Genomic DNA, 23,381 nt, shown 5'->3' with positions numbered 1-23,381 from the left:
AAAATACTTGAGCCAACCACTATGCCATTTGTGTCCACCATACCTACCTACTACATGGTATTCTCCGCCATTCCAAAGTAAATTGCTTGAGTGCTACCTTTAAAATTCCATCATTCACCTTTGCAATATATAGCTCATGGGACAAATAGCTTAAAAACTATTGTGGTATTGAATATGTACTTATGCACTTTATCTCTTATTAAGTTGCTTGTTGTGTGATAACCATGTTCACCGGGGACGCCATCAACTACTCTTTGTTGAATTTCATGTGAGTTGCTATGCATGTTCGTCTTGTCTCGAAGTAAGAGCGATCTACCACCTTATGGTTAAGCATGCATATTGTTAGAGAAGAACATTGGGCCGCTAACTAAAGCCATGATCCATGGTGGAAGTTTCAGCTTTGGACATATATCCTCAATCGCATATGAGAAAATTATTAATTGTTGTTACATGCTTATGCATAAAAGAGGAGTCCATTATCTCGTTGTCTATGTTGTCCCGGTATGGATGTCTAAGTTGAGAATAATCAATAGCGAGAAATCCAATGCGAGCTTTCTCCTTAGACCTTTGTACGAGCGGCATAGAGGTACCCCTTTGTGACACTTGGTTAAAACATGTGCATTGTGATGATCCGGTAGTCCAAGCTAATTAGGACAAGGTGCGGGCACTATTAGTATACTATGCATGAGGCTTGCAACTTGTAAGATATAATTTACATGATACATATGCTTTATTACTACCGTTGACAAAATTGTTTCATGTTTTCAAAATCAAAGCTCTAGCACAAATATAGCAATCGATGCTTTTCCTCTATGGAGGACAATTCTTTTACTTTCAATGTTGAGTCAGCTTCACCTATTTCTCTCCACCTCAAGAAGCAAACACTTGTGTGAACTGTGCATTGATTCCTACATATTTGCTTATTGCACTTATTATATTACTCTATGTTGACAATTATCCATGAGATATACATGTTATAAGTTGAAAGCAACCGCTGAAACTTAATCTTCCTTTGTGTTGCTTCAATGCCTTTACTTTGATTTATTGCTTTATGAGTTAACTCTTATGCAAGACTTATTGATGCTTGTCTTTAAGTACTATTCATGAAAAGTCTTTGCAATATGATTCATTTGTTTACTCATGTCATTTACGTTGTTTGGATTGCTGCATTCATTACATATGTTTACAATATGATCAAGGTTATGATGGCATGTCACTCCAGAAATTATCTGTGTTATCGTTTTACCTGCTCGGGACGAGCAGAACTAAGCTTGGGGATGCTGATACGTCTCCGACGTATCGATAATTTCTTATGTTCCATGCCACATTATTGATGTTATCTACATGTTTTATGCACACTTTATGTCATATTCGTGCATTTTCCGGAACTAACCTATTAACAAGATGCCGAAGTGCCAGCTCTCGTTTTCTCGCTGTTTTTGGTTTCGTAAATCCTAGTAACGAAATATTCTCGAATCGGACGAAATCAACGCCCAAGTTCCTATTTTCACCGGAAGCATCCGAACACCCGGGAAGGACCGCGAGGGGGGCACCGGGCCCCTGCACCATAGGCCGGCGCGGCCCAGGCCCCGGCCGCGCCGCCCTATGGTGTCGTCGCCCTTCGACCCTCCCGTGCCGCCTCTTCGCCTATTTAAAGCCCCCGGATTGAAAACCCCGATAAGTTCGACGAAACCCACGTAAACCTTCCGCAGCCGCCGCCATCGCGAGGCCAAGATCCGGGGGACAGGAATCTCTCGTTCCGGCACGCCGCCGGAGTGGGGAAGTGCCCCCGGAAGGCTTCTCCATCGACACCGCTGCCATCTCCATCGCCATCTTCATCACCGCTGCTGCTCCCATGAGGAGGGAGTAGTTCTCCATCGAGGCTCGGGGCTGTACCGGTAGCTATGTGGTTCATCTCTCTCCTATGTGCTTCAATACAATAATCTCATGAGCTGCCTTACATGATTGAGATTCATATGATGATGCTTGTAATCTAGATGTCATTATGCTAGTCAAGTGAGTTTTACTTATGTGATCTCCGGAGACTCCTTGTCCCACGTGTGTAAAGGTGACAAGTGTGTGCACCGTGTGGGTCTCTTAGGCTATATTTCACGTAATACTTATTCACCGATGAATGGCATAGTGAGGTGCTTATTTATATCTCTTTATGATTGCAATGTATTTGTATCACAATTTATCTATGTGCTACTCTAGCAATGTTATTAAAGTAGTTTTATTCCTCCCGCACGATGTAATGGTGACAGTGTGTGCATCCGTGTTAGTACTTGGTTTATGCTATGATCATGATCTCTTGTAGATTGTGAAGTTAACTATTGCTATGATAGTATTGATGTGATCTATTCCTCCTACATATGCATGAAGGTGACAGTGTGCATGCTATGTTAGTACTTGGTTTAGTTGTATTGATCTATCTTACACTATAAGGTTACTAAAATATGAACATTAATTGTGGAGTTTGTTAACTCCGGCATTGAGGGTTCGTGTAATCCTACGCAATGTGTTCATCATCCAACAAAAGTGTAGAGTATGCATTTATCTATTCTGTTATGTGATCAATGTTGAGAGTGTCCACTAGTGAAAGTCTGATCCCTAGGCCTTGTTCCTAAATACTGCTATCGCTGCTTGTTTACTGTTTTACTGCGTTACTACTGCTGCAATACTACCACCATCAACTACACGCCAGCAAGCTATTTTCTGGCGCCATACTACTGCTCATATATATTCATACCACCTGTATTTCACTATCTCTTCGCCGAACTAGTGCACCTATTTGGTGTGTTGGGGACACAAGAGACTTCTTGCTTTGTGGTTGCAGGGTTGCATGAGAGGGATATCTTTGACCTCTTCCTCCCTGAGTTCGATAAACCTTGGGTGATCCACTTAAGGGAAAACTTGCTGCTGTTCTACAAACCTCTGCTCTTGGAGGCCCAACACTGTCTACAGGAAAAGGAGGGGGAAGTAGACATCAAATACCCGCTACCAGTCGTTGACAACAACAAACACCTCTCAAAATGTTACTAAACAAGGAAGAGTAAAAGACATGATGAGATAAATCACAATAAACTTTAACATAAGAGCGCTGCTCGATAGATAAATATAACCTGTTAACTGTTCTTTGACCAAGAACGAAGTTTGCCATCACCAACTACGATTTGTTATGCACCTTTATTTGTGATTACCTTATACTTGTTTCAAGTTGAATTATATGAGGAAGTTGTTTACTAGAATGTCTTGTGTAAATGAATATGATGCTTCTTGTCCGTATTTTATTTATCGACTCTTCACTCCATAAACATGTGGTCCTGTTTACCGTGTTCAGTTTCGCTTGGGGACAAGCGAAGTCTAAGCTTGGGGGGGTTGATACGTCCAATTTGCATCACTATTTTATATCATAATTTGCTGTTATTCAATGATATATTTCATATTTGGAGATAATACTTATGTTATTTCATCTATTTTGCATGATTCATGATTATTGGAGGATCGCGCACCGGAGTCAGGATTCTGCTGGAAAAAGCGCCGTCAAAATGCAATATTTCGGAAGATCAACAGTTGACGGAAATTATATGAAAAATCTTATTTTTCCGTAAGACGAAGGGAGCCGAAGGGGGAGCCGAGGGGACCCGAGGTGGGCCCACCTCATAGGCCGGCGCGGCCCAAGGCCCGGCCGCGCCGCTCTGTGAGGAGGGGGCCCACAGCCCCCTCTCACCTCCTTTTCTTCGCGAACGTCTTCGTCCCGAAAACCTAAGCTCCAGGGGATAGGTCGCGAAGAGTCACAGCCGCCTCTGCGAGGCGGAGAACACCAGAGAGAAAAGAGCTCTCCGGCAGGTTGAGATCCGCCGGAGAAATTCCCTCCAGGAGGGGGAAATCGATGCCATCGTCACCGCCATCAAGTTGGACATCATCTCCATCACCATCATCATCATCTCCATCATCATCACCGCCATCTCCGCCGCTGCACATCGTCACCGCTGTAGCAATTTGGGTTTGATCTTGATTGTTTGATAGGGGAAACTCTCTCGGTGTTGATTTCTACTTGTTATTGATGATATTGAGTGAAACCGTTGAACCAAGGTTTATGTTCAGATTGTTATTCATCATCATATCACCTCTGATCATGTTCCATATGATGTCTCGTGAGCAGTTCGTTTAGTTCTTGAGGACATGGGTGAAGTCTAAATGTTAGTAGTGAAGTATGGTTGAGTAATATTCAATGTTATGATATTTAAGTTGTGGTGTTATTCTTCTAGTGGTGTCGTGTGAACGTCGACTACACGACACTTCACCTTTATGGGCCTAGGGGAATGCATCTTGTACTCGTTTGCCAATTGCGGGGTTGCCGGAGTGACAGAAACCTAAGCCCCCGTTGGTATATCGATGCAGGAGGGATAGCAGGATCTCAGAGTTTAAGGTTGTGGTTAGATTTATCTTAATCACTTTCTTGTAGTTGCGGATGCTTGCAAGGGGTATAATCACAAGTATGTATTAGTCCTAGGAAGGGCGGTACATTAGCACAGGTTCACCCACACAACACTTATCAAAACAATGAAGATTAATTAGCCGTATGTAGCGAAAGCACTAGACTAAAATCCCGTGTGTCCTCAGGAACGTTTGGTCATTATAAGTAAACAAACCGGCTTGTCCTTTGTGCTAAAAAGGATTGGGCCACTCGCTGCAATTGTTACTCTCGCACTTTACTTACTCGTACTTTATTCATCTGCTACATCAAAACCCCCTGAATACTTGTCTGTGAGCATTTACAGTGAATCCTTCATCGAAACCGCTTGTCAACACCTTCTGCTCCTCGTTGGGATCGACATTCTTACTTATCGAAGATACTACAATACACCCCCTATACTTGTGGGTCATCAATCTTCACCGCCAAGGTTCAGATAAGAAGAGATATCCTCTTCTTCATCTTCTTGGGCCGGCACATAAAGAATGTCGTCGTTTATGATGCCGAAAAGATGTGCCTCGGCTTCCGGATTATAGTTATCCCTAATCGGGTCGGCTCTATCGTCCGCCATATGTGTCACTCCTGAAAACATGTAGTAAAAACTAATTAATTGTGTATATGCCAGCATTATCACATCTCTTCTACATATAAAGAGAGAGGGCGACGAGGGAGGCGAGAGGGGGGACGCGTATTAGATGTGTATATGCGGACGATCGCTCTCGCCTCGCAGTGACCGCGTGACCGAGAGACCGGTGGCGGTGGCGAAAGGGGGGTGGCGAAAGGGCGGTGGCGAAAGGGCGGCGGTGGCGAAAGGGCAGTGGCGGTGCCGAGGACAACACACATAACCCTCGCCGCCCCCTCTCGATCCCAAAAAAAAAACACCGCGCGTATACGGAGGGGGCGACGAGGGGCTCGCTTCCCCCCTCCGTATACGCGCGGTGGTTAAGTCAAATTTTAGTGAAGTCAAAAAATTTAAGACAAAATTTTTAAGTCAAATTTGAGTTCTTTTTTAAGTGAAATTTTAGTTCATTTTGAAGACAAACTTTTAAGTGAAATTTTAGTTTTTTTTTTAGAGACAAACTTTTAAGTCAAATTTTAGTTCTTTTTTAAGTCAAATTGTAGTTCTTTTTTGAGACAAAATTTTTAAGTCAATTTTTAGTTTTTTAAAGTCAAATTTCCTTTTTTTACACAATCTTTTTTAAGTCAAATTGTAGTTCTTTTTGAGACAAAATTTTTAAGTCAATTTTTTGTTTTTTTAAGTCAAATTGTAGTTCTTTTTTTAGACAAACTTTTAACTCAAATTTTAGTTATTTTTTGTTTTAAAATTAACAAGAACAAAAACTAAAATAGAAAGAAAAAAAGGTCGGGGCAGTCGGGGGCTGCTCCTCTCCGGCCTCTCTCTCTCACTGCGCGCGCGGCCACACGGCGGCCGCCTCTCTCCTCTCTCTCTCTCTCAGGTGAGCAGCGGCGCTGGCGAGCAGCGACGCGCGCAGCCACGCCGCCGCGCTCTCTCCCTCTCCTCTCTCTCACTGCATGCGAGCGGCGGCGCCGGCGACGACGATGGGGACGTACGGGCGCGTCGACACACGGTGTGGGCGGGGCGGCGACGATGGGGCGACGTACGGGACGGGCGCGACGAGAGGGCGGCGACGACGGAGAGAAGGCGCCGACGGCGAGGTCGAGTGCGGCGACGGTGATGGCGAGGCGCGGCAGCCTGACGGCGTAGCTTCGGGCAGCGATGGCAGATGGAGCGGGCGAGGAGAAGAAGAAGTGATGCGCCTGCGGGGCGGCGCGGGTATTTATAGGGAGGGGCTTTAGTCGCGGTTGGTGTGGCCAACCGCGACTAAAGCACCAACCGCGACTAAAGGGTACCCTTTAGTCGCGGTTGGCCACACCAACCGCGACTAAAGCCCTTTTTTCGCCCGTTTTTGCGGTTCCCGCGGAAATGGCCTGGCCAACGCGACTAAAGGCCATTTTCAAAATTCTTTCCATTTATAAATGTTAAAAATACAAAATAATATATCAACAAATTCATAAAAATAAAACTAATTCATTTCTAAATGTGAAAAATACAAATAATATATCAAAAAATTTAGAAAAATAAAACTAATTCATTTAAAAATCTTAAAAATACAAATTATATATCAACAAAATCAGAAAAATAAAACTAATTCATTTCAATATGTTAAAAATACAAATAATATATCAAAAAATTAAGAAAAATAAAACTATTTCAATTCAAAATGTTAAAAATACAAATAATATATCAAAAAATTCAGAAAAATAGAACTAATTCATTTCAAAATCTTAAAAGTACAAATAATATATCAAAAAATTAAGAAAAATAAAAATAATTCAATTCAAAATGTTAAAAATACAAATAATATATCAAAAAATTCAGAAAAATAGAACTAATTCATTTCAAAATCTTAAAAATATAAATAATATATCAAAAAATTCAGAGAAGTCTTCCCGACCGCCTCTGTATTCCCACAAGTTCTTCCCGGCCGGTCCTCCCGCCAGTTCTTTCCCGCCTATGTTTTCCCACCATTTCTTCACGCCTCTATCTTCCCGCGTATCGATGCTCCTTTTATAGGCACGGCGCCGCTTCTGCTTTGTCTTGTTCCTCTGATGTCTACGTTCCCCCTCCTTTCCTGTAGACAGTGTTGGGCCTCCAAGAGCAGAGGTTTGTAGAACAGCAGCAAGTTTTCCCTTAAGTGGATCACCCAAGGTTTATCGAACTCAGGGAGGAAGAGGTCAAAGATATCCCTCTCATGCAACCCCGCAACCACAAAGCAAGAAGTCTCTTGTGTCCCCAACACACCTAATAGGTGCACTAGTTCAGCGAAGAGATAGTGAAATACAGGTGGTATAAATAAGTATGAGCAGTAGCAACGGTGCCGTAAAATAGCTTGTCGGGCGTGTAGTTGATGGTGGTAGTATTGCAGCAGTAGTAACACATAGAAACAAGTAAACAAGCAGTAGTAACGCAGCAGAGTAGTAAACAAGTAGCGATAGCGTATTTAGGAACAAGGCCTAGGGATTACACTTTCACTAGTGGACACTCTCAACATTGATCACATAACAGAATAGATAAATGCATACTCTACACTCTTGTTGGATGATAAACACATTGCGTAGGATTACACGAACCCTCAATGCCGGAGTTAACAAGCTCCACAATAATGCTCATGTTTAAGTAACCTTATAGTGTAAGATAGATCAATAGACTAAACCAAGTACTAACATATAGGGTTGAAAATGAAGCGGAAACGGACGGAAACATGCTTTATCGTTTTTGTTTCCCTCTATCTTGTCGGAATCGAAAATGGAACCGAAAACCCCGGAAACGAATATGAAAACGGAAATCATCGGATATGAATACAGAATAGATACGTAACGGATATGTTACGAAAACGGATATTTTCCACAACACAATGCGGCATAATACCTTGATTTGTAAATTGAAAGACACACATAAATAAAATAATAATAAGAGAAGATATATTACTTAACTTCGACAAACGGCAATTCAACATAAAGTAACACACATAGTTTAACGGCTGCATGCACACATAATTATACAAAGTGATTAGGGTTAGAGTAATTAGTGTACTTGATACAAGGACAAGCCCAGTTTTATGTGTAAATGTAGGCCTACTAAATGCATGGGCCTCTCTAGGCTATATTTCCGGAAACTTTCCGTATTTATTTTTCCGGAATTTCCTCTGCCGTTTCCCTTTCCGTCGGAAAGGGCTCCCTCGTTTTCTTTTCCGTTTTCCTTTATGATTTTGCCGTTTCCGTTTCTTTTCCTCCAAATGTCGCTTCCTTTTTCATATTTTGCCCTCCATTTCCTTTTCCTTCGGAAACATAAGGAAAGTTTCCCTTTCATTTTCAACCCTACTAACATAGCATGCACACTGTCACCTTCATGCATATGTAGGAGGAATAGATCACATCAATATTATCATAGCAATAGTTAACTTCACAATCTACAAGAGATCATGATCATAGCATAAACCAAGTACTAACACGGTGCACACACTGTCACCTTTACACACGTGCAGGGGGAATAAAACTACTTTAATAACATTGCTAGAGTAGCACATAGATAAATTGTGATACAAACTCATATGAATCTCAATCATGTAAAGCAGCTCATGAGATTATTGTATTGAGGTACATGGGAGAGAGATGAACCACATAGCTACCGGTACAGCCCCGAGCCTCGATGGAGAACTACTCCCTCCTCATGGGAGCAGCAGCGGTGATGAAGATGGCGGTGGAGATGGCAGCGGTGTCGATGGAGAAGCCTTCCGGGGGCACTTCCCCGCTCCGGCAGCGTGCCGGAACAGAGACTCCTGTCCCCCAGATCTTGGCCTCGCGATGGCTGCGGCTCTGGATGGTTTCTGTGGTTTTCGTCGAACGTATCAGGGTTTTCGATCCAGGGGCTTTAAATAGGCGAAGAGGCGGCGCAGGAGGGTCGAAGGGGCGACGACACCATAGGGCGGCGCAGCCAGGGCCTGGGCCGCACCGGCCTATGGTCTGGGGGCCCGAGTGCCCCCTCCGGTCCTTCCCGTGTGTTCGGATGCTTCCGGTGAAAATAGGAACTTGGGCGTTGATTTCGTCCGATTCCGAGAATATTTCGTTACTAGGATTTCTGAAACCAAAAACAGCAGTAAAACAAAGAATCGGCACTTCGGCATCTTGTTAATAGGTTAGTTCCGTAAAATGCACGAATATGACATAAAGTGTGCATAAAACATGTAGATAACATCAATAATGTGGCATGGAACATAAGAAATTATCGATACGTCGGAGACGTATCGACATCCCCAAGCTTAGTTCTCGCTCGTCCCGAGCGGGTAAAACGATAACACGGATAATTTCTGGAGTGACATGCCATCATAACCTTGATCATACTATTTGTAAAGCATATGTAGTGAATGCAGCGATCAAAACAATGTATATGACATGAGTAAACAAGTGAATCATAAAGCAAAGACTTTTCATGAATAGTACTTCAAGACAAGCATCAATAAGTCTTGCATAAAAGTTAACTCATAAAGCAATAATTCAAAGTAAAGGCATTGAAGCAACACAATGGAAGATTAAGTTTCAGCAGTTGCTTTCAACTTGTAACATGTATATCTCATGGATAATTGTCAACATAGAGTAATATAACAAATGCAATATGCAAATATGTAGGAATCAATGCACAGTTCACACAAGTGTTTGCTTCTTGAGGTGGAGAGAAATAGGTGAACTGACTCAACATAAAAGTAAAAGAATGGTCCTCCATAGAGGAAAAGCATCGATTGCTATATTTGTGCTAGAGCTTTTATTTTGAAAACATAAAGAGAGCATAAAAATAAAGTTTTGAGAGGTGTATGTTGTTGTCAACGAATGGTAGCGGGTACTCTAACCCCCTTGCCAGACAAACCTTCAAAGAGCGGCTCCCATTTTATTTTATTTTTGGATGGCACTCCTTCCAACCTTTCTTTCACAAACCATGGCTAACCGAATCCTCGGGTGCCTGCCAACAATCTCATACCATGAAGGAGTGCCTTTTTTTGTTAATTAATTTGGGACTGGGAATCCCATTGCCAGCTCTTTTTGCAAAATTATTGGATAAGCGGATGAAGCCACTAGTCCATTGGTGAAAGTTGCCCAACAAGATTGAAAGATAAACACCACATACTTCCTCATGAGCTATAAAACATTGACACAAATCAGAGGTGATAAATTTTGAATTGTTTAAAGGTAGCACTCAAGCAATTTACTTTGGAATGGCAGGAAATACCATGTAGTAGGTAGGTATGGTGGACACAAATGGCATAGTGTTGTTTGGCTCAAGGATTTGGATGCATGAGAAGTATTCCCTCTCGATACAAGGTTTAGGCTAGCAAGGCTATTTGAAACAAACACAAGGATGAACCGGTGCAGCAAAACTCACATAAAAGACATATTGTAAACATTATAAGACTCTACACCATCTTCCTTGTTGTTCAAACTCCATACTAGAAATTATCTAGACCTTAGAGAAACCAAATATGCAAACCAAATTTTAGCATGCTCTATGTATTTCTTCATTAATGGGTGCAAAGTATATGATGCAAGAGCTTAAACATGAGCACAACAATTGCCAAGTATCACATTATCCAAGACATTAATAGCAATTACTACATGTATCATTTTCCAATTCCAACCATATAACAATTTAACGAAGAAGAAACTTCGCCATGAATACTAAAAGCTAAGAACACATGTGTTCATATGCAACAGCGGAGCGTGTCTCTCTCCCACACAAGCATGATGTAATCCAATTTATTCAAACACAAACAAAAATAAAAGCATACGAGACGCTCCAAGTAAAGCACATAAGATGTGACCGAATAAAAATATAGTTTCAAGAGAAGGAACCTGATAATTTGTCGATGAAGAAGGGGATGCCTTGGGCATCCCCAAGCTTAGACGCTTGAGTCTTCTTGATATATGCAGGGGTGAACCACTGGGGCATCCCCAAGCTTAGAGCTTTCACTCTCCTTGATCATGTTGCATCATACTCCTCTCTTGATCCTTGAAAACTTCCTCCACACCAAACTCGAAACAACTCATTAGAGGGTTAGTGCACAATATAAATTAACATATTCAGAGGTGACACAATCATTCTTAACACTTCTGGACATTGCATAATGCTACTGGACATTAGTGGATCAAAGAAATTCATCCAACACAGCGAAAGAAGCAATGCGAAATAAAAAGGCAGAATCTGTCAAGACAGAACAGTCCGTAAAGACGAATTTTTAATAAATACTTCCGTTGCTCAGATCAGAAAACTAAAAACTAATGAAAGTTGCATACATATCTGAGGAACACGCACGTAAATTGGCATATTTTTCTGATTTTTCTACAGAGAAAACAGCCCAGATTCGTGACAGATAGAAATCTGTTTCTGCGCAGAAATCCAAATCTAGTATCAACCTTCGATTAGAGGCTTCACTTGGCACAACAAAACACAAAACTAAGATAAGGAGAGGTTGCTACAGTAGTAAACAACTTCCAAGACACAATTATAAAACAAAGTACTGTAGCAAAATAAACACATGGGTTATCTCCCAAAAAGTTCTTTCTTTATAGCCATTAAGATGGGCTCAGCAGTTTTAATGATGCACTCATAAGAAATAGTATTTGAAGCAAAAGAGAGCATCAAGAGGCAAATTCAAAACACATTTAAGTCTAACATGCTTCCTATGAAAAGGAATCTTGTAAATAAACAAGTTCAAGAAGCATAATGCAACAAGCATAGAAAGATAAAACAAGTGTAGCTTCAAAAATTTCAGCGCATAGAGAGGTGTTTTAGTAACATGAAATTTTCTACAACCGTATTTTCCTCTCTCATAATAACTTTCAGTAGCAACATGACCAAACTCAACAATATAACCATCACATAAAGCATTCATCACGAGTCTCATGCATAAAATTATTACTCTCCACATAGGCATAATCAATTTTATTAGTAATAGTGGGAGCAAATTCAACAAAGTAGCTATCATTATTATTCTCATCAAGTGTAAGAGGCATAGTATAATCACAACAAAATTTACTCTCCATAGTAGGTGGCACCAAAAGACCACTATCATTATAATCATCATAAATAGGAGGCAAAGTATCATCAAAGAAAATTTTCTCCTCAATGCTTGGGGGACTAAAAAGATCATGAAAACCAGCTTCTCCAAGCTTAGAACTTTCTATATCATTATCAACAATGGTGTTCAAAGTGTTCATACTAATATTACTACCAGCATGCAAATAAGATTCCACAGGTTTTTTAATTTTCGCATCAAACAATCCATGTTTTAAATCAGGAAATAGAGTAAGAAGATCATTCTTGTCCATTATGCCAAACTAGTGTAAACAAGAAACAAAAAGTTGCAATTGCAGGATCTAAAGGAAATAGCTTCGAGTACTTACAATGGCGAAAAATAACTTGGTAGCCGAGATCCGGAGTGTGAGTACCTTTTACCTTTCCTCCCCGGCAACGGCGCCAGAAAATAGCTTGATGTCTACGTTCCCCCTCCTTTCCTGTAGACAGTGTTGGGTCTCCAAGAGCAGAGGTTTGTAGAACAGCAGCAAGTTTTCCCTTAAGTGGATCACCCAAGGTTTATCGAACTCAGGGAGGAAGAGGTCAAAGATATCCCTCTCATGCAACCCTGCAACCACAAAGCAAGAAGTCTCCTGTGTCCCCAACACACCTAATAGGTGCACTAGTTCAGCGAAGAGATAGTGAAATACAGGTGGTATAAATAAGTATGAGCGAGTAGCAACGGTGCCGTGAAAATAGCTTGCTGGCGTGTAGTTGATGGTGGTAGTATTGCGAGCAGTAGTAACACAGTAAAACGAAGAAACAAGCGGTAGTAACGCAGCAGTAGTAAACAAGTAGCGATAGCGATATTTAGGAACAAGGCCTAGGGATTACACTTTCACTAGTGGACACTCTCAACATTGATCACATAACAGAATAGATAAATGCATACTCTACACTCTTGTTGGATGATGAACACATTGCGTAGGATTACACGAACCCTCAATGCCGGAGTTAACAAGCTCCACAATAATGCTCATGTTTAAGTAACCTTATAGTGTAAGATAGATCAATAGACTAAACCAAGTACTAACATAGCATGCACACTCGTCACCTTCATGCATATGTAGGAGGAATAGATCACATCAATATTATCATAGCAATAGTTAACTTCGCAATCTACAAGAGATCATGATCATAGCATAAACCAAGTACTAACACGGTGCACACACTCGTCACCTTTACACACGTGCAGGGAGGAATAAAACTACTTTAATAACATTGCTAGAGTAGCACATAGATAAATTGTGATACAAACTCATATGAATCTCAATCATGTAAAGCAGCTCATGAGATTATTGTATTGAGGTACATGGGAGAGAGATGAACCACATAGCTACCGGTACAGCCCCGAGCCTCGATGGAGAACTACTCCCTCCTCATGGGAGCAGCAGCGGTGATGAAGATGGCGGTGGAGATGGCAGCGGTGTCGATGGAGAAGCCTTCCGGGGCACTTCCCCGCTCCGGCAGCGTGCCGGAACAGAGACTCCTGTCCCCGGATCTTGGCCTCGCGATGGCGGCGGCTCCGGATGGTTTCCGTGGTTTTCATCGAACGTATCGGGTTTTCGATCCGGGGGCTTTATATAGGCGAAGAGGCGGCGCAGGAGGGTCGAAGAGGCGGTGACACCATAGGCTGGCGCGGCCAGGGCCTGGGCCGCGCCGGCCTATGGTCTGGGGGCCCAGTGCCCCCCCTCTGGTCCTTCCCGGGTGTTTTGGATGCTTCCGGTGAAAATAGGAACTTGGGCGTTGATTTCGTCCGATTCCGAGAATATTTCGTTACTAGGATTTCGAAACCAAAAACAGCAGAAAACAAAGCAACCGGCACTTCGGCATCTTGTTAATAGGTTAGTTCCAGAAAATGCACGAATATGACATAAAGTGTGCATAAAACATGTAGATAACATCAATAATGTGGCATGGAACATAAGAAATTATCGATACGTCGGAGACGTATCATCCTCCGACAGGGCGTCGTGCGCTACCCACGCGTCCTTATCCTGCCGACAGCTTTAGTCACGGTTGCACCCTCCAGCCGGGACTAAAGCTTACCCAAACGTCCTTATCCCACCAACAGCTTTGTTAGATGACACAAAAACCACATTTAGTCCCGGTTGCACCCACCAGCCGGGACTAAAGGTTAGATGACCAGCTCTGGATTCCTCCTCTTCTTCCCGTCATTTCTTCCCTGTCTTCCCGCCTCTTTCTTCCCGCCACTTTCTTCCCGCCTCCTGTCTTCCCGCTCCCATTTTCCCGCCATTTCTCACTACATATATGTAGACCGTCTTGGCCAACATTATCACATCTCTACAATCTCTCATCACTCTGTCATGGCTTCCACCGCACCCACTCTAACCTACCAAAAGGTGGAGGAGCTTTGCGCCTCGAACTACCCTTGCCCACCGGAGGCTCCCGTCCCTCAGGGTACTGCGCGTCGGGCGGCCATCACGAACCACTACTACCTCGATCTCACGCCGGAGCAGCGGATGAATCCCCGCTGGCATCCCGATAACCAGCATACTTGGGACGCCTTCTTCATCAATCAGCGTGACAGGGCGCTCGCCAGGTATGAGGAGGACGGTCTGCCTCCTGGGAACTTCCACGAGGCCGGGCGTCGGCTATGGTGGTACGGCCGGACTCTACAGAGCGTCATGGACTACATCACGGCCGGCGATATCCCCCGCCTGCGCTACCCTCAGTTCGAGCCAGGAGCGCCGCCCGACGACAGCGACGACGATAGCAACGACGACAACGGCGACGACAACGACGACAACTTAGAAGGCGACGACTACCAGTACAACGGCGGCGACTTTGAAGACTACGAGTATGCATATTATACGCCTAGGCAGGAGTATGACTAAGTCACTCCAAATTTCATGTATCATCAGTGGTATTTATGGCATGGCCAATCAATTTCGGCAATGCTAGATCCACCAAATCCCATGCAATTACGGCTCCTCTAGTCCTTTTCCCATTATACGCCTAGGCAGGAGTATGACTTAGTCACTCCAAATTTCATGTATCATCAGTGGTATCTCGAATCAATCGAATCATTCGAAAATGGACACCAAACACATCACAGATAATATAATTCACATGATCCATTCAACAAAATTTGGTACAATAAATTCTTACACATCATTTCTTCCCTTGTGTCCCTGCTTGCTTACGATTGGGCCGTATCCATGGAGCATCCTCATCATTTAACTTAATGCTTGGGTCGGTGTTCACTTTGAAGGGCGGAATTTCACCAAACATATTATAATCTTCTGACATGTCTGTCTTGCCCTCCACTCCCACGATGTTTCTTTTCCCTGAAAGAACAATGTGGCACTTTGGATCATCGCGTGATGTACTGATCGTTTTCTTATCTTTCCGTTTCCTCGGTTTGCTACTCATGTCCTTCACATAGAAAACCTGAGCGACATCTTTCTCTAGGACGAATGATTCGTCAATGTAACCAAGATTGTTGAAATCCATCATTATCATTCCGTATTGCTGGTCCACCTTTACCCCACCTCATGTTTGCTTGAACCATTTGCACCAGAACAAAGGGACCTTAAAGGATGGTCCATAGTCAAGTTCCCATATCTCCTCTATGTAACCATAGTATGTGACCTTTTGCCCATTCTCGGTTGTTGCATCAAAGCGGACACCACTGTTTTGGTTGGTGCTCTTTTATCTTGGGCGATCGTGTAAAATGTATTCCCATTTATCTCGTACCCTTGGAAAGTCGTTATAGTCGAAGATGGTGTCTTGGCCAACATGTACAGCTGATCTACAACATCATCGTCATTCATTAAATGTTTTCTCAACCAACTGCCGAAAGTCTCCATGTGGGCCTTCGTAATCCAGGATTCAGGCTTCCCGGGTTGTCCTCGCGTAAAATATTCTTGTGTTTCTCAAAGTACGGAGCCACCAAGCTGGAATTGGTCAGAACTGTGTGGTGTGCTTTAGTCATAGAATGGCCGTCCATACATATCGTTGATTTCCTGCCGATCGTGCCTTTTCCATTTAGTCTCCCCTCGTGTCGCGATCGAGGAAGACCAATCGGCTTAAGGTCAGGAACAAAGTCAACACAGAACTCAATTACCTCCTCATTTCCATAGCCCTTGGCAATGCTTCCTTCTGGCCTAGCACGGTTACGAACATATTTCTTTAATACTCCCATGAACCTCTCAAAGGGGAACATATTGTGTAGAAATACAGGACCGAGGATGGAAATCTCTTCGACTAGGTGAACCAGGAGGTGCGTCATAATATTGAAGAAGGATGGCGGGAACACCAACTCGAAACTGACTAGACATTGGACCACATCGTTCTGTAGCCGTGGTAGATCTTCTGGATTGATTACCTTTTGAGAGATTGCATTGAGGAATGCACATAGCTTCACAATGGCTACTCGAACATTTTCCGGTAGGAGCCCCCTCAAAGCAATCGGAAGCAATTGCGTCATAATCACGTGGTAGTCGTGAGACTTCAGGTTTTGGAACTTTTTGTCCGCCATGTTTATTATTCCCTTTATATTTGACGAGAATCCAGACGGGACCTTCGTACTGCTCAGGCATTCAAAAAATCCGACCTTCTCTTCTTTGGTCAGAGCGTAGCTGGCACGACCTTGAAACCATTCTGGATGCCGGTCATTAGGGTCTTTCAAACGTTGCTGGTCCTGCCGTGCTTCCTTTGTATCATTTGTCTTCCCATACACGCCCAAGAAGCTTAGGAGGTTCACGCAAATATTCTTCGTAACATGCATCACGTCGATTGCAGAGCGGACATCTAGGACTTTCCAATATTCTAGCTCCCAGAATATAGATTTCTTCTTCCACATGGGTGCGTGCCCGTCAGCTCCCTACGGAACTGATTGTCCACCAGGACCCTTTCCAAAGATGACTTTCAAATCCTTGACCATATCAAATACCTCAGCACCAGTACGTTCCGCAGGCTTCGGCCGGTGATCTGCCTTGCCGTTGTAATGCTTGCCTTTCTTTCTTACTCGGATGAATTTTCGGAAGAAATCGACGATGCCCAAGGTACACGTTCTTCTTACAATTTGGCAAATATACACTTTCGGCCTCATGTAAGCAGTGCGTGCATGCATTGTATCCCTTATTTGACAGTCCGGAAAGGTTACTAAGAGCAGGCCAATCGTTGATGGTTACAAAAAGCAACGCTCGTAGGTCAAATTCCTCTTCTTTGTGCTAATCCCACACACGTACACCAGGTCTGCCCCACAACTGTAAAAGTTCATCAACTAATGGCCTTAGGTACACATCGATGTCGTTGCCGGGTTGCTTCGGACCTTGGATGAGTACTGGCATCATAATGAACTTCCGCTTCATGCACAACCAAGGAGGAAGGTTGTAGATGCATAGAGTCACGGGCCGAGTGCTATGGCTGGAGCTCTGCTCGCCAAAAGGATTCATGCCATCTGTACTTAGACCAAATCTTATGTTCCTTGCGTCAGCTGCAAAATCTTTGAACTCTCTGTCGATCTTTCTCCATTGCGTTCCATATGCGGGGTGTCTCAACTCCTCGTCCGACTTATGGTCATCTTTGTGCCATCGCAACAACTTGGCATGCTCTTTGTTCCTGAACAGACGTTTCAACCATGGTATTATAGGAGCATACCACATCACCTTGGCGGGAACCCTCTTCCTGGGTTTCTGGCCCTCAACATCGTCACCGGGGTCATCGCCTCGATCTTATAACGCAATGCAGTGCATACCGGGCATTCATTCAAATTCTCGTATTCACCGCGGTAGAGGATGCAGTCGTTGATGCATGCATGTATCTTCAGAACCTCTAAACCTAGAGGGCAGACAACCTTCTTTGCTTCGTAATACTGGCGGGCAACTCATTATTCTTTGGAAACATGTTCTTCAACATTTTCAGCAAGTTTTCAAATCCTGAGTCAGCTACACCTTCCTGTGCCTTCCATTTCAGCAAATCTAGTGTGCAGCCCTGCTTTTTCAGACCATTATCGCATCCGGGGTACAACGACTTTTTGTGATCCTCTAACATGCGATCCAAATTCTCCCTCTCCTTTTCACTTTCGCAGCTTCTCCGTGCATCAGCAATGGTCCGACCAAGATCATCAACGGGCTCATCACGTGCCTCTTCTTCACCTTCCCCACCTTCAGCAGCCTCCATGAAAGTATCACCGAAATGATCAAGATAGTTGTCATCGATGAAATCATCCCCTTCTTCATCTTCTTCCATTATAACCCCTCTTTCTCCATGCTTGGTCCAACAATTATAGCTTGGCATGAAACCCTGCCGAAGCGGGTGCATGTGAACATCTCTTGAGGAAGAGTAACCCTTCCGATTCTTACGAGCAACACATGGACAGATAACAAAACCCCCCCGCTTGTTCGCATTAGCCACTACGAGGAAATCTTTCAAACCCGTAGTGAACTCGCCGGAGAGTCGGTTACCGTACATCCATTGCCGATTCATCTGCATTATTATAATATAAAATATATAATTAACCATCATGCATTTGTTAAACTAACTAGCTACAAACAATAGAAATTAAACAATGAACTACACACATGCATATTTTATCAATGACACATGAAAGGTTCAAGTTGCTAACCGCGATCGAGGAGGAAAAAATAAATGAGGAAGCTCAAGTGTGGCTCCGATACTTCATATCATGTTTGTTTCATGCACTTGGGGCATTTCATCAAACACCTTGTGTGCATAAGAGGAACCAAAAGCAAACCTAACACCCCCTTGTGAAGTTTGTGAAGAGAATGGCTCCAAATGGCTAAGTGCTGGCTGCTGGATGGGTATATATAGGGGAGGGGCTTTAGATGCGGTTGGCCTGGTAAACCGCGACTAAAGGTGCCCGAAGGCCTTTAGTCGCGGTTGGCCTGACCAACCGTGACTAAAGCCCCTCACGTGCACCAGCTGGCCATCGAGCGTCCCGGGCCCAGGCCTTTGGTCGCGGTTCGCCTCCCGAACCACGACTAAAGGTCCCATTAGTCACGGTTCGAAATATTTGGGAACTAATGGGGCTGGATGAAAGGCCTTTTTTTCCTCCAGTACTACACAGGAATTTTATATGTATTATATATAATTACATATGTGCCAAGAAGTTTGGGATATCTATGGCAACATATGTGCATTCAACTAGTTTCGGACAATATATCATACGTAGTATTCAATGGACTCCATATCCGTTGATAAACAACAGCCCGCTCTCACGATGCTTAATGGATCTGAGGCCTTGTGTTGTGTACCCTTCGGTAGGAAAAACAACTCCTTTTTTAAGAAAGTAAAGATAATTCTTTGATTCCTGCGTCTCTTTTTTACAGCATCTCCACTCATCTGCCCACACAGCGTCCGGTGTCTGATTGTATTGGGGATGCCGGCAGGGAACCCCTAAATAGGGAGGCACCGGCGCCCAGCCGCATCCCCCAAACGTTCACCCCCAAATTTTAAACTGAAATATATATGCCGATCAAATAGATTTCATGCCCACAAAAGAATCAATGTCTCGACGAACACATCGTCGCAAATGGCAAGTCTGCAAATCGCAGCATATCAATGTCTAGTGAACCAAAAAAGGAGGCACGCATGCCAGCTAGCATTAGATAGCCGCGTCAATCAAGCAATTTTCTCCACTGGGGAATCGGGGACGATGGTGCGTGTCGTTGGCGTACCGGTCGGCGATGGCGGTGTGGCAGTCGACGGGGAAGTGTCTGTGGCTGGTGGAGTAGTATCCGTTGCAGGAGTCGCGGTACCGGCTAGGGCGCGGCCGGAGCTCGACTCTTGGCTAGGATCGTGGCGCATTGCACGGAGCACCACGCCTTGACGTCGTCGTCCATGCCGCTGGTGTCGGCGAGCAGGATCGACAGGTCCTCCTTCCTCTTCTTGGAGACGATGTTGGCCTTGATCAGGTCGAGCTTGATGTCCTGCCTCTCCATGACTGACGCCCATCTTGTCGACGCCACCACCTCCTCCATCTTTGCGGCTTGATTCGCACGTGTGGCGGCGTGCGCTCGTCGAACGCCACCTTCACCCTCTTCCAATAGGACTTCGCATTCTGATTGGCACCGATGAAGGGGTCGATGCTCACCGTCTTCCATGCCTCGGCGAGGCACTCGTCATCCCTCGAGCTACACTTTGGCCCGCGCCCGCCGGCCTTCTTCTTCGGGTCCACGCTCGATGCCGTGGCAGCCTTCGTTTTCTTGCCTTTGGTGTCGGCGACGGCCGGCGCGATCTCTTCGGGGGCCTCAGCGTAGGTGTACACGTTGTTCCCTCACCCAACATCGTCGCCTTCTTCCTCATCTTCGGTGTACGTCTCGGCTTCCTGTTGCGTGAAGGACGGCTGCACGTTGGTGCCGTTGATGATCATGTCCTCGAACATGGCGGCGCCCGGCATCGCGCCGAATGGCGCTTGCGCGCTGTTGGTCACAGCGAACTGCTGCTAGCCGGGGTGAGGGCTGGGGTGAGGAGCTGTAGAGAGTACGTTGGAGCTCAGGCGATCTGGCCAGCATGTGCAGGTCGCCAGCGGTGAAAGTGTTTGGGGCGGCGAAGGTGTTTGGGGCGGCGAAGGTGTTGGGGTTGAACCCACCGGGCGAGTCGAAATCGTGGCAGCTCGCCGAGAAGCAAGACATGTGTCGAGGGTACTCCTCAGCAATGCCCTCCGTATGGGGCTTAGGGTAGATGGAATCATGTAGGCTGACACGAGTCATCGGTTATCAAAACAGTGGGGATAGCGATTTACCCAGATTTGGGGCCCTCGATGGGGTAAAACCCTTACGTCCTGCCTGTCTGATCTTGATTATGAAAATATCGGGTAACAATGGGGTGCTGAAGGTTTCGACTGTGATCTCGTCGAGAGGCTAAGTTCTGCAGGGACCTAGCTCTAGACTTGTGGTAGCTATGATTGCCAAGATTGCGTATGTCCTCGGCAGCCTCTCTCCTGGCCCTTATATTGGGAGGGAGGTCTCGAGAGATCTGTTCGGGTACGACTAGGTTACAAAGGGTCCTAGTTCTAAACTTTTCTTGTATTCTTCGTCTCCTTGCCTTGTTCTTCGAGGATTCTTCTTCGGCACTGACCTAGTGGCCCACCTTGCCATCGAGTGCCTTCATGGGCCTCTGGTTGGGCCGCAAGAGGTAGTGCAACATTAGTTACCCGAAGGGTAATGCCCACATCATTAGCCCCCGAGTGCTTGGCCGAAGATATTTCGGGCAGGGACTAAAGCATGCCTTATGTCGAATATTCTCCTTAGTCGATAGGTCTTGTCTTCCTTGTAACAGCAGCGTCTTCTTTTATCGGGTGTGCGTCCAGCGCTCCCGATGGGAGTAGCCCCCGAGTTTAGGTACGGATGCTGGCAACCGTGCGTGGACTCAAGTTGTACTACTCAAACATTTTTCTTCTATCGAAGTTTCCTTCAACTCGTTACGGTCATTCGATATTTCTCCTTTTATCGGATCTTCATTTTTTCCAACCAAGATTTAGCACGTAAGGGATATTGAGTAACGTGCCCGGTTTTTACCGGTTAACTCCCGATGGAAAAACAACATTACCCTACACAGAATCAAGTCCCCGGGCACGATCCTGGACCGCGCAAAAACCTTCGAGTTCATAACTTTTATCGGGCGTGCACTCAGTGCTCCTGATAGGAGTAGCCCCCGAGTCTGAGCGCAGATGCTTGCAACCGAGCGCAAACTTTAGCCCAAATCTCTTGAACCTTTCTTCAGAAACTTTCTAATGTAATATTTCTTGTAAATAATCTTCGATCCCAAATTATACCGGGTGCGCGTCCAGCGCTCCCGATGGGAGTAGCCCCCGAGTCTAGGCGTGGATGCTTGCATACGTGTGTAGACTCAAGTCTAACCACTCGATAGTTTTAATTTCCTTCGGATGCTCCATGTGTAATCGATTCTTCTGATGACATCATTGGTGACGTAGCAGCTGCTGCGGTTTGATTGACAGGACGTGACCTGACGGGCCCACCCTACTTCTGCGCGGTCAGTTTAGAAAATGACCAGTGCTTGTGCATTGACCAAGGCGCCCCCTCGATTTCCGCGTGTAGTGGGGGTAATGGGCCGCCGGTTTCGTTTCTCTTGCTTGGACATGTGTACGATCAGATCCTCATTCACCTCCCCACGATTGCTAGAGTTATGGCCACGATTCCCCAAAAGTCCTCGCTATAAATAAAGGCCCTTTCGCTATTTTTACTTTTTACGCCTCCGTACTTCTCATCTTCCTCCTCAATCTCTTCTCTCACCACTATTCCTTCTTCCAAGAACTCGAGCATCATGGGCGAAAGGAAGGGAACCGCTGAACCAGGCGCTTCGTCAGGCGCTGGCAAGGTCTGCCACGATTGGCGCGCCTCCACCATCTCAAACCGTGATGTGAACAAGCTGCGCACGCTTGTGTCACATCCCGAAATTTTCTAATTTGGAATGTAAAAAAAAATAAGTTTAATGCTTGATTGTTTGAACTTGATTGGAAATTCACAAAGAATTTAAAACTTTTTAAAGTTATTTACATGTTAATCCCAAAATAAAAATTTTAAAGACTTTTGGTTTTAAACTATTTTCAAAATAAAACATATCCTTGCTTTCAAAGTTTTCAAATCCTTAATGTATTTTTATTTGAGAAAACAAAACCGAGAAAACTCTATTTGCAAAGAAATGCCAAAGTAGCCATATAGGACAAGTTTATAAAATGATTATTTTATTTTCCCAAATGGATATTAAACAGGTCACTTAGTGTCCTAAACACTAGTTTAATTTTTACAAATTTTTATAAACTTGTTTGGTATGCATTTGTCAAAACTATTCTCATATAGCCATAATGGCATAGTTGTAATAAAATGATATAAAATAATGATTTATAAAATTTAAGTCCTTTTATTATTCTATGCTAAGCAAAATAATTTTTCAAACTTATAAAAATATATTTCACTCGAATCGGACTTACGAAACTAATTTTATAAAAGAAACAAGAAAATAAAAAAAAAAGATCTGGCCGGTTAGCTGCCGCTCGGCCCAGCTCGCGCGAGCGGCAGCCAGCCAACCTCCGCTCGGCCTCCCCTGCCACCTGGCCCAACGGCCACCACCCAGCGCAACTCCCAGCCCAGGCCACCCCACACCCAGCCCACACGCGCACGCCACGCCGTCGCCCTGCCCTCTTTTTCCTTTGCTTTTTTAGTCCCACCTCGCCACGTTAAGAAAAACTGCTTCAATCTAAAGCCTATATAAAGACTCCATGGGAGCCCTAACACGCACACCCGGCGT

The sequence above is a fragment of the Lolium rigidum genome, chromosome 4 (assembly GCF_022539505.1).
Source record: "Lolium rigidum isolate FL_2022 chromosome 4, APGP_CSIRO_Lrig_0.1, whole genome shotgun sequence".
NCBI classification, from domain to species: domain Eukaryota; kingdom Viridiplantae; phylum Streptophyta; class Magnoliopsida; order Poales; family Poaceae; genus Lolium; species Lolium rigidum.
The sequence above is the reverse complement of the archived record's forward strand: the minus strand, read 5'-3'. Positions refer to the sequence as shown.